This window comes from Lipotes vexillifer, unplaced genomic scaffold, assembly GCF_000442215.2.
Source record: "Lipotes vexillifer unplaced genomic scaffold, Lipotes_vexillifer_v1.1 scaffold1990, whole genome shotgun sequence".
NCBI lineage: Eukaryota > Metazoa > Chordata > Mammalia > Artiodactyla > Lipotidae > Lipotes > Lipotes vexillifer.
The window spans coordinates 95,240-106,519 of NW_006772506.1; the positions used below are offsets into that span (position 1 = coordinate 95,240).

The 11,280-nt window shown below is 41.2% G+C and overlaps 1 protein-coding gene across 2 annotated transcripts in view; it reads left to right on the forward strand.

Moving 5' to 3' along the window:
* Positions 1–9,548: 9,548 nt before the first annotated feature.
* Positions 9,549–11,280, forward strand: part of TCEAL3 (transcription elongation factor A like 3) — a 3,362-nt gene continuing 1,630 nt past the window's right edge. The window contains exon 1 of one of the 2 annotated variants that reach the window (XM_007447575.1): positions 9,549–9,711. The gene's annotated coding sequence lies outside the window, so the exon portion shown is untranslated. The remainder of the gene's footprint in view (positions 9,712–11,280) is intronic. The other variant, XM_007447576.1, reaches the window with a different exon arrangement.

Consider the following 11,280-nt stretch of genomic DNA (forward strand, 5'->3'; position numbering starts at 1 on the left):
GGAAAAATGTTTATGGTGCATTGTAAAATGTTTAAAAAACCAGTTTTCAGAACCATATATATGGCATCAGTCCATTTTTGTAAAACTACAAAGATACTTATCTAGTGATCAATGTACAGAAAAAACTCGGAAAGCTGTGTCTACTAAAAGATTAACAGTGGTTATCTATGGGTGATTTTTTTCTGTTTTTTGTTCATCTGTTTATATTCTCTTTAAAAAACACAGATTACTTTTATCATAACAATAATGAAAGATAAAAAAAATAGGAAAGCAATACCAAGCAATCAAAAGTACTGTTCGGCTTATGAAGGCAGTGGAGACACATAAAATTTCTGTTGTCAGGACATGAAATGATACGTAAAAGTCACATTACCTCTGGGACTCAAAGCCGGAAGAATCAACCTGGCAATTATTATAGATCCATTATTGTAAGGGAGAGTCTTAGCATCAGTGAATTGGGGATAAAACTTGCCCTCCAGGCCTGTGGAGAATATCCGATGAGATGTTGAGTGTGTGAACTGTGTTAGGCTGGCTCCTACACTCTCTCCTGCACTAGCAGGACCAGAACCCCATCAAATGTTTGGGAGAGGGCTGAGGGAGCTCTCATGTGTGTCCATAAATAAATCCAGACAGCTGAAAGGTAGATGTCACTCTCCCCTGGGTAATGCCATGACTCTTGGGCGCTGTGCCTCTTCTAGTTTGTTCTGTACCCTTCTAAGGCCCCCACTGCTGCTGATGTGCTGGAGATCACGATGGACTAAAGCAACACAGTGTCACAACAGAAGGGTGGAGAATTCTCTACCTACAGTAGAGTTTCCCTGACTCCGGTGGGTAGCACCCAATTGTCGCTTGGGCCTTGATATTTATGAAGTTCTTATAAAACACACCTTTCCAAGTTTTTTGTTGGTTTGTGTGTGTTTTTGCATACAGCCCTCTCCACTGGATTTAGATACAGGAGATTGAGCCAGGAGAAGAATCTGAGTGACCAGATGCTGTGCTATTCTCACCTGTTAATCTCTTGTCTGCTGACATTTTCTTAGAAGGAGCTGTCCCCTAGGAAATTCCTGTTAAGCCCTGGCTTATCATTTCAGCAGACCCATCTACCTATGTGATTTTTTCCTCTGGCTCTTCATTAGCCTTTTATTTGCTTATAGTGTTTCTTTAAATAAACTTTTAGGACAGTTGTACATTTACAGAATTATTGCAAAGATATATAGATTCCATTTACCCCATACCTAATATCACCTATTATTAACAGCTTACTTTAGTTTGAAGTGTTTGTCACAATGAACCAATGTTGATACATTATTATTTACCAAAGTACATACTTTATTCATATTTCCTCAGTTTTTCCCTAATGTCCTTTTACTGTTCCAAGATCCTATCCAGGTTACCACCTTACATTTAGTCATTATGTCTCCTTAGGCTCCTCTTGACTGTGACAGTTTCTCACAATTTCCCTGTTTCTTATGCCTTGACATTCTTGAGAAGTACTGGTCAGGTACTTTGTATAGTGTACCACAATATCAGTTTGCTTGATTTTTTTCTTGTGGTTAGACAGGTGTTAAGTGCTTTTGGAAAGAAGATCACACAGGTAAAGTGGCATCATATAAAGGGTATATCCTATCAATATTATTCCTGTTGATGTTAACGTTGGTCACCTAGCTGAGGTAGTGTTTGTCAGGATTCTCCATGGTAAAGTTACTCTTATTTCTCCCTTTCCAGACTGTACTCTGGAAGAAAGTCACTCTGCACAGTCCACACTTAAAGAATGCGGTGTTATTTCAAAGTTACCTCATTTCCAAAGTTACCGCCTTGAGGATAGAGTATCTCCAACATTTATTTGGAATTCTTCAGAGGATATTTGATTTCTCCCCCGTTTATTAATGTATTCAATTTATATATAAGTATGGGCTCATTAATTTTATTCTTTGGACTATAATCTAATACTATCTTATATACTTTCATTGCTCAAATTGTTCCACTTTTGGCCATTGGAAGCTCTTTCAGTTGGCTCTTGGATCTATTTGACATACTTCCATCATTGTGTATGTGTGTGCTTTTTTAAAAAAACTCTTTCTGGCACTACAAGATGCTCTAGTCTTACCTTGGATATTTCCTGCCCAAGTCCTAGAATCAGCCATTTCTCCAAGGAGCCCTGGTACCTTTGGTTGGAGAATGGTATTAAAAACCAAGATTTGGGTGTTAGGTGTACTCGTTACTATTGGGATATCATTGCTTATAGGCCTCAGTAGACAGAGAAAGAAGATATATGGGTATATAATAACCCATGCATATATATGCATCTCTGTTTCTCTCCATATATAAGTATGTATGTGTATATATATATATGTGTCTTTATATGTTTTAAAATATATAGAGAGAAAATTTTGTCTTTAGTCTTACAGACTCCACTCATTTCCAAAGTTACCTATGCCAGTGCCTAATTTTTCCATCCCTTTCAGTGAAGTTGTTTCATGCATTTGTGATACACTTAGAGTCTTTTGTCACATCCTGTGTTGTGGGAATGCTATTATAAATGGCACTTTTAAATAATCAAATTCCAATTGTTCATTACTGGTATATAGGAAAGCAAGTAACTTTTTTTTTTTTTTTTTTTGGTACGTGGGCCTCTCACTGTTGTGGCCTCTCCCATTGCGGAGCACAGGCTCCGGACATGCAGGCTCAGCGGCCATGGCTCACGGGCCCAGCCGCTCCGCGGCATGTGGGATCTTCCCGGACCGGGGCACAAACCCGTGTCCCCTGCATCGGCAGGTGGACTCTCAACCACTGTGCCACCAGGGAAGCCCCAGCAAGTAACTTTTATATATTAACTTACATCCTGAGATCTTGTGGCCAGGAGTTTGTCAATGCTTTGGCATTTTCTACATAGACCATCATGTCATCTGCAAATATAGTTCTATTTCCTCCATTCCAATCTGTATACTTTTTATTTCCTTTTTTGTCTTACTGCACTAGCTAGGACTTCCAGTATGATGTTTAATAGGAACAATGAGAAAGGACACCCTTGGCCTGTTCCTGACCTTAGGGTTAAGTGTCTACTTTCTCACCACTAAGTATAATGTTAGTTTCATGTATTCTTTATCAAATTGAGGAAGTTCCCTCTAATCCTAGTTTGAGAGCTTTTATCATGATTGGGTGTTGGATTCTGTCAAGTGCTTTTTATGCATCAAATAATAAAGATCATATGATTTTTCTTCTTTAGTCTGTTAACATGTGGTGGATTATATTGATTGATTTTCATATGTTGAGTCAGCCTTGAATACCTAGAATAAATTTCACTTGTTTGGTGCCTAACTTTTTATACATTATTGGATTCAATTTCATAATATTTTGTTGAGGATTTTGTGTCTGCATTCATTAGAAATATTGGTCTTTAGTTTTGCTTTCTTGTAGTATATTTTATCTGGTTTTGGAATTAGGGTAATAATTAGTTTCACAGAATGAGTCAAGTGTTCTCTACTTCAGTTTTATGGAAGAGATTGTGGAGAATTGGTATTATTTCTAACTTAAATGTTTGGTAAAATTCACTGGTGATTTCTAAATGTTTACTGGTGATCCTTAAATGTTTGGTAGAATTTGGTCCTAGTGATTTCTATCTTCGGAAGGTTATTAATTATTGATTCAATTTCTTTAGTAGATACAGAACTATTCAGGTTATCTTTTTCCTCTTGTGTGAGTTTTAGTAGTTTGTACCTTTTGAGTAATTAGTCCATTTCATCTAAGTTATCAAATTTGTAGGCATAGAGTTGTTAATAGTATCCTTCATTAAGAAGATAATGTCCTTGGAATTAGGAGTGATAACCCCACTTTCACTTCTGATATTTTTAATATGAGCCTTCTTTCTTTTTTTCTTGGTTACCCTGGCAAGAGATTTAACAGTTTTATTTATCTTTTCAAAGAACCAGCTTTTGGTTTTGTTGATTTCCTCTGTTGTTTTCCTGTTTTCACTTTCCTTGATTTTGTCTCTAATATTTCTTTTTCCCTGTTTGCTCTAGGCTTAAATTACTCTTCTTTCTTTAGTCTCCTGAAGAGAAAGTGTAGACTATTGATGTTAGAACCTTCTTCTTTTCCATATATGCATTTAAGCTAGAAATTTTCATTTAGTTCAAAGCATTTTTACATTTTTCTTGAGAATTCTTCTTGCATTCATGTGTTGTTTAGAAGTGTGTTGTTTAATTTCCAAATATTTGGGTTTTCCATCTATCCTGTTATTGATTTCTAGTTTAATTCTACTGAGAGCATACTTTTATGATTTCTATTCTTTTAAATTTATTAAGGTGTGTTTTATGACCTAGAATAGGACTCTCTTGGTGAATGTTCTATATGAGCTTGAAAATAAATATGTTCTGATATTGGATGGAATGTTCTATAAATGTCAATTAAATCAAGTTGATTGATAATACTGTTCGACTATATCCTTATTGATATTCTGCCTGCTTAATCTGTCAATTACTGGACAGCGGCATTGAAGTCTTCAACTCTAATAATGGATTTGTCAGTTTCTCCTTTCAGTTCTATCAGTTTTTGCCTCATATATTATGACACGTTTGTTAGGTGCATATACATGTTTAGGATTATTATGTGTTTTTCTCAGAATTGATCCCTTTATCATTATGTAATGCCTCTTCTGATCTCTGATAATTTTCCTTGTTCTTCTTTGTCTGAATGTATGTAACTACTCCAGCTTTCTTTTTTTGTCCAGGTTTCTTCTGATTAGTGAAGATCTTTCTCTGTTGCTTTACTTTTAACCTCTCACTCTTTAAATTTAAAGTGAGCTTCTTGTACACAATATATAGTTGGGTTTTTTTTTTGTGTGTGTGTGTGTGGTACGCGGGCCTCTCACTGTTGTGGCCTCTCCCGTTGCAGAGCACAGGCTCCAGACGCACAGGCTCAGCAGCCATGGCTCACGGGCCCAGCCGCTCCGCGGCACGTGGGATCTTCCCGGACCGGGGCACGAACCCGTGTCCCCTACATTGGCAGGCGGACTCTCAACCACTGCACCACCAGGGAAGCCCTATAGTTGGGTTTTTTTAATACACTCTGATAATTTCTATCTTTAATTGGTGTATTTAGACCATTCACATTTAAAATGATTCTTGATATATTTGGATTTAATATCAACCATGTTTATAACTGTTTTCTATTTGTTGCCAGAGGCTTCTTCTGCCTTCTCTAGTTTTTTTTTAATACATTTATTTATTTATTTATTTTTATTTTTGCCTGCGTTGAGTCTTCATTGCTGCACGTGGGCTTTCTCTAGTTGTGGTGAGTCGGGGCTACTCTTTGTTGCGGTGCGTGGGCTTCTCATTGCGGTGGCTTCTCTTGTTGAGGAGCATGGGCTCTAGGTGCATGGGCTTCAGTAGTTGTGGCTTGCAGGCTCTAGAGGTCAGGCACAGTAGTTGTGGCGCATGGGCTTAGTTGCTCTGCGGCATGTGGGATCTTCCGGACCAGGGCTCGAACCCGTGTCCCCTGAATTGGTAGGCGGATTCTCAACCATTATGCCACCAGGGAAGCCCCCCTGCCTTCTCTAGTTTTAATTGAGTATTTTACATGATTCCACTTGTCTTATTAGTGTATCAGTTATATGTCTTTAAAAGAATTTTCAATGATTTTCCTCGAGTTTACATTTTTAACAAAGATCACTTTCAAATAACACTCTTTTGCTTCACTTATATGTAGTACAGATACTTATTACAGAATGTTCATAATTCATCCATTTGCTACAGTCACTTAATACGTTATTACTTTAGATAAAGAGTTATTTTTATATCAGTTAGGAATAAGACAAGGGCTTCCCTGGTGGCACAGTGGTTGAGAGTCCGCCTGCCGATGCAGGGGACACGGGTTCGTGCCCTGGTCCGGGAAGATCCCACATGCCACGGAGCGGCTGGGCCCATGAGCCATGGCCGCTGAACCTGCACGTCTGGAGCCTGTGCTCCGCAACGGGAGAGGCCACAACAGTGAGAGGCCCGCGTACCAAAAAAAAAAAATTCATTTTACTTTCATTTATTGCATTTCCATTGCTCTTCCTTTATGTAGATCTGAGTTGTTGGCCTGTATCATTTTTCTGCTGCCTGAAGAAAATCTTTTAACATTTCCTGAAGGAAAGGTTTGCTTATGCTGAATCCCATCACTTTTTGTTGTCTGAGAAAGTGTTTTATTTCTCCTCCACATTTGAAGGATTATTTCACTGGGTATAGAATTTTAAGTTAGTGGTTTTTTCTTTCAACACTTTATTTACACAGTTAGAGAGATAGGAGTGTTAACACTGAAATAGAGGATTTATTTATTCTCCTGTATTTCTGTCAAATTTTATTTTATTTATTTTGAGGTCAATTTAATAAATGTATACAAATTTTAAATATCATGAGGTGACACTCCTTATGTCTTATAATGCTTTTTGCTTTAAAGTCTATTTTGTTATTAATTTAACTATAATGGCTTTCTTTTGGTTAGTGTTTTCATGTTTTTTTTCCTGTACTTTTCCTTTCAGTCCTTATGTATCTTTATATTTCAGATAGTCTTTTGTAAATAGTACATAGTTGTGTTTTTTCCAGTCTGAAAATCTTGTTTTTTAATTGTTTCATGTACACCATTTACATTTAATATACTTACTGATATTAATACTGGATATAACCATTGTACCAAGTTCTGTCTCTTTGTCCCACCTGATTTATGTTAGTTTTTTCTTCTTTAGGATTGGTTATTTTCTTATTTTTACCCTTGTATTAGCTTAGAAGTTTTACACTCTTACTCTTCCTTAATAGTTAGTTATCTGGCAATTATAGCATACAGTCTTGACTTATTAAAGTCTTGACCAATATTAATTTATACTTCTACACACTCCCTAGATAATGCCCGAACTTTAAATACTTTTACTCTAGCTCTCTTGACTCTTGTCAATATAAATTAACAAGATAATATTATTTTATATAATATTGATTTAAATTTATATAGATATTTAGCCTTTTAATTGCTTTTTATTCCTTTCTTCATCCCCAGTCTTCCATCTGAGATCATTTTCCTGTTATCTGAAAAATGCCCTGTAGAATTCAGTACTTACTTTGGTTTATGCCAGCTGCTGGAAACTCTCTCTGTTTTTGTTTATTTGTAAAGCTTTTATTTCACCTTCATTTTTGAAGGGTATTTTTGCTGGTTATTAATTTCTTGGTTGGCATTGATTTTCTTTCAGGATACTAAAGATGTCATTTCATCATATTCATGCTTTCATCATTGCTGTTGCAAAGCTAGTAATTAGCCTAACTTTTGTTCCTTTTGAGGCATACTCTATTTTTTTTGGCCTAACTTTTTGATTTTTCTCTTTGTCTTGAATTCTCTGTAAGTTCAGTATTATACACTTTTTTTGTGTGTGTGTGTGGTATGCGGGCCTCTCACTGTTGTGGCCTCTCCCATTGCAGAGAACAGGCTCCGGACGCGCAGGCTCAGCAGCCGTGGCTCACAGGCCCAGCCGCTCCGCGGCATGTGGGATCTTCCCGGACCAGGGCACGAACCCGTGTCCCCTGCATCAGCAGGTGGACTCTCAACTGCTGCGCCACCAGGGAAGCCCCAGTATTATACATTCTATATGTGGGTTTCTTTTTATTTATGCTGTTTGGGATTTGTTGGACTCCTTGGATCCTATGGGTCAGTGTCTTTCATCAATTTTGAATAATCCTCAGCCATTAATTCTTTAGATTGCCTCTGAACAGTTCCATTTCTCTTTTCCTTCTGGAACTCCAATTAAACATGAATCAGACCTTATCATACCCTCCTGTCTGTATTTTCCATCTTTTTGACTACCCATGCAGCCTTATGGATAATTTCATCTGAATAGAATTTCTAGTTCTTTAATTCTCTCTTGGGCTGCATCTAATATGCTGTTAAGGGCATCCACTGAGTTTCTAATTTCAGCTTAGTTACTTTTTAGTTTTGGAGGGTTTTTTTCCCTACTTTTTCTGATTTCTTGTTCCCTGTTGAAATTTTCAAGATTGGATTTTATTTATCTGAATACAGTAAGCATTGTGGTTTAGTAGTCTGTACCTGATAACTCAAATAATTCAAAGCTAATGGATCTTTTTGTGTTGTCTGTTCTCTCTGGTGCTTTTTACCTATGATGGGTTTTGTCTTCGTGTTGCTGCTTATCTTTGTGTATGGGCATTGTATTTAAACAACTGTTCGTTGAAATAATTTGAGGCCTAGGATGATGGAATCTTCCTCCGAGATTTTGTTTGCATTGGTCAGGTCTGTAAGGATGCTTCCTGTCTAAAACCACCTCAATCTATACTCAAAACTTAAACTTTACTAGTCCACCTAGATGTTGCAAAGCCAAGCGAAAAAACTTTGTGAGGGCTAGTTTATTTTCAGTTTACAGTTACCCTTAAAGTGAAACATTTGAAGTTCCTAAGAAACCCCTCCCCTTTTAATAAGCCTTGGGCTTTGATTTTTGTTACTCTAGTGCTTTGAGTCTGCTGAATATTCAACTCACTTTGATACTGGTTTATTCCTTAACCTTTATTCCTTAACCACAGATGACCTCAAGACAAATATAGCTAACCTTATGAGTATTAAAAGAAGACATGGTGAATTCTTCTTTCACCTCATGTAGGAAAAGAGTTCTTAGCTGTGAATCAAAATCTAGATGCAATAAAAGAAAAGTCTAATAAATGTGACTACTTTTTTTAATGCATGGCAGAAATACATCCTAAAGTCAAAAGGCGACTAACAAACTGGAAGTAAATATTTGCAACTTATATAACAGATAAAGGCCTAATATAGTTAATGTGTAAAGAACACTTGAAAAGTGTGAAGGACCAACAACCCAATAGAAGAATGTGGAAAAGACATGAACAGACAATTCACAATGATATTTAAACTGTTGTTAAACAGAAATGCCATCGATATACTACTTCTCACCTATTATATTAGTGGAAAGTAGAAAGTATGTCACACACTATGTTGAAAAGGGTGTGGGGAATAAGCACTCTCCTATATTGCTGGTGGGAAAGCAAAAATGGGTGAGACTCAAGGGAGGGAATAACCTGGATATGTAGATCTGGAAATCTGTGTTTAGAGGGAAATGAACAGAGATCAGCCAGGGAGCGAGGACACATGGACCGAGAAGAGCAGAGGCTCAGGACATAGCTGCTACTCAAGGAGGCAGCGCAGCTACCTGGCGGGCACCACCACCAGGGCTCTGGAGTCAGACGGAGCTGGTCTTGAAAACGGGCTCCGTGTGGAGCGCTCTTGGAGAAGTCAGGTACCCTCCCTGTGATCAGCTGTCACAACTGGGGATAAAGGGCATCTCAGAGGGATGCTGAACGAGGACCTGAGAGGCGCCAGGTAAAGCACCTGCAGTCAGGAAGCCTGCCCCCACCTGCTCTGTTGGTAACTCCCCCTTTTCCACACACCCGCCCCCAGCCCGTCCGCAGCTGTCCGGTCCCTGCGGGATGTAGGTGAGGGGGCGGGGCGGGGGGAAACCGGGCTCGGGTGACGCGGCGCTCACGTGACCAGCAGGGCGCCAACGAGGGCAGCAGCCCCCCCGCCCCCGCCCCCAGCCCCGAGGTCTGGTCCTGTCGCCCGCGCGGAACCAGCTCCCGGAGCTGCCCGGGTGGCGAGCGAGGGGCAAGCGGGCTTAGGCGAGCCAGAGGAGGCGCAGGCCCGGCCCGGGCGCTGCAGGTCAGTGTGAAGGTGGGCGCTGCTGGCGGCCCGGGGTGGGGGTGGAAGCGGATGGGACTAGGATCCGGGAGCAGCGGGGAGAGGGGAAGTGGTCCCGAGATGGGTGAGGAGGGGCACGGGGCGTGGCGTGGGCAGGTGGGGAATATTCAACTCACTTTGATACTGGTTTATTCCTTAACCTTTATTCCTTAACCACAGATGACCTCAAGACAAATATAGCTAACCTTATGAGTATTAAAAGAAGACATGGTGAATTCTTCTTTCACCTCATGTAGGAAAAGAGTTCTTAGCTGTGAATCAAAATCTAGATGCAATAAAAGAAAAGTCTAATAAATGTGACTACTTTTTTTAATGCATGGCAGAAATACATCCTAAAGTCAAAAGGCGACTAACAAACTGGAAGTAAATATTTGCAACTTATATAACAGATAAAGGCCTAATATAGTTAATGTGTAAAGAACACTTGAAAAGTGTGAAGGACCAACAACCCAATAGAAGAATGTGGAAAAGACATGAACAGACAATTCACAATGATATTTAAACTGTTGTTAAACAGAAATGCCATCGATATACTACTTCTCACCTATTATATTAGTGGAAAGTAGAAAGTATGTCACACACTATGTTGAAAAGGGTGTGGGGAATAAGCACTCTCCTATATTGCTGGTGGGAAAGCAAAAATGGGTGAGACTCAAGGGAGGGAATAACCTGGATATGTAGATCTGGAAATCTGTGTTTAGAGGGAAATGAACAGAGATCAGCCAGGGAGCGAGGACACATGGACCGAGAAGAGCAGAGGCTCAGGACATAGCTGCTACTCAAGGAGGCAGCGCAGCTACCTGGCGGGCACCACCACCAGGGCTCTGGAGTCAGACGGAGCTGGTCTTGAAAACGGGCTCCGTGTGGAGCGCTCTTGGAGAAGTCAGGTACCCTCCCTGTGATCAGCTGTCACAACTGGGGATAAAGGGCATCTCAGAGGGATGCTGAACGAGGACCTGAGAGGCGCCAGGTAAAGCACCTGCAGTCAGGAAGCCTGCCCCCACCTGCTCTGTTGGTAACTCCCCCTTTTCCACACACCCGCCCCCAGCCCGTCCGCAGCTGTCCGGTCCCTGCGGGATGTAGGTGAGGGGGCGGGGCGGGGGGAAACCGGGCTCGGGTGACGCGGCGCTCACGTGACCAGCAGGGCGCCAACGAGGGCAGCAGCCCCCCCGCCCCCGCCCCCAGCCCCGAGGTCTGGTCCTGTCGCCCGCGCGGAACCAGCTCCCGGAGCTGCCCGGGTGGCGAGCGAGGGGCAAGCGGGCTTAGGCGAGCCAGAGGAGGCGCAGGCCCGGCCCGGGCGCTGCAGGTCAGTGTGAAGGTGGGCGCTGCTGGCGGCCCGGGGTGGGGGTGGAAGCGGATGGGACTAGGATCCGGGAGCAGCGGGGAGAGGGGAAGTGGTCCCGAGATGGGTGAGGAGGGGCACGGGGCGTGGCGTGGGCAGGTGGGGAGGGAGGACCCTGCAACTGGCCCTGCCGCCTCTTCGACGCCCCTCCTCTGCGCCCTCCATCCGTTTTCTAGCCAGAAATGGGGGGGGGGGGGGAC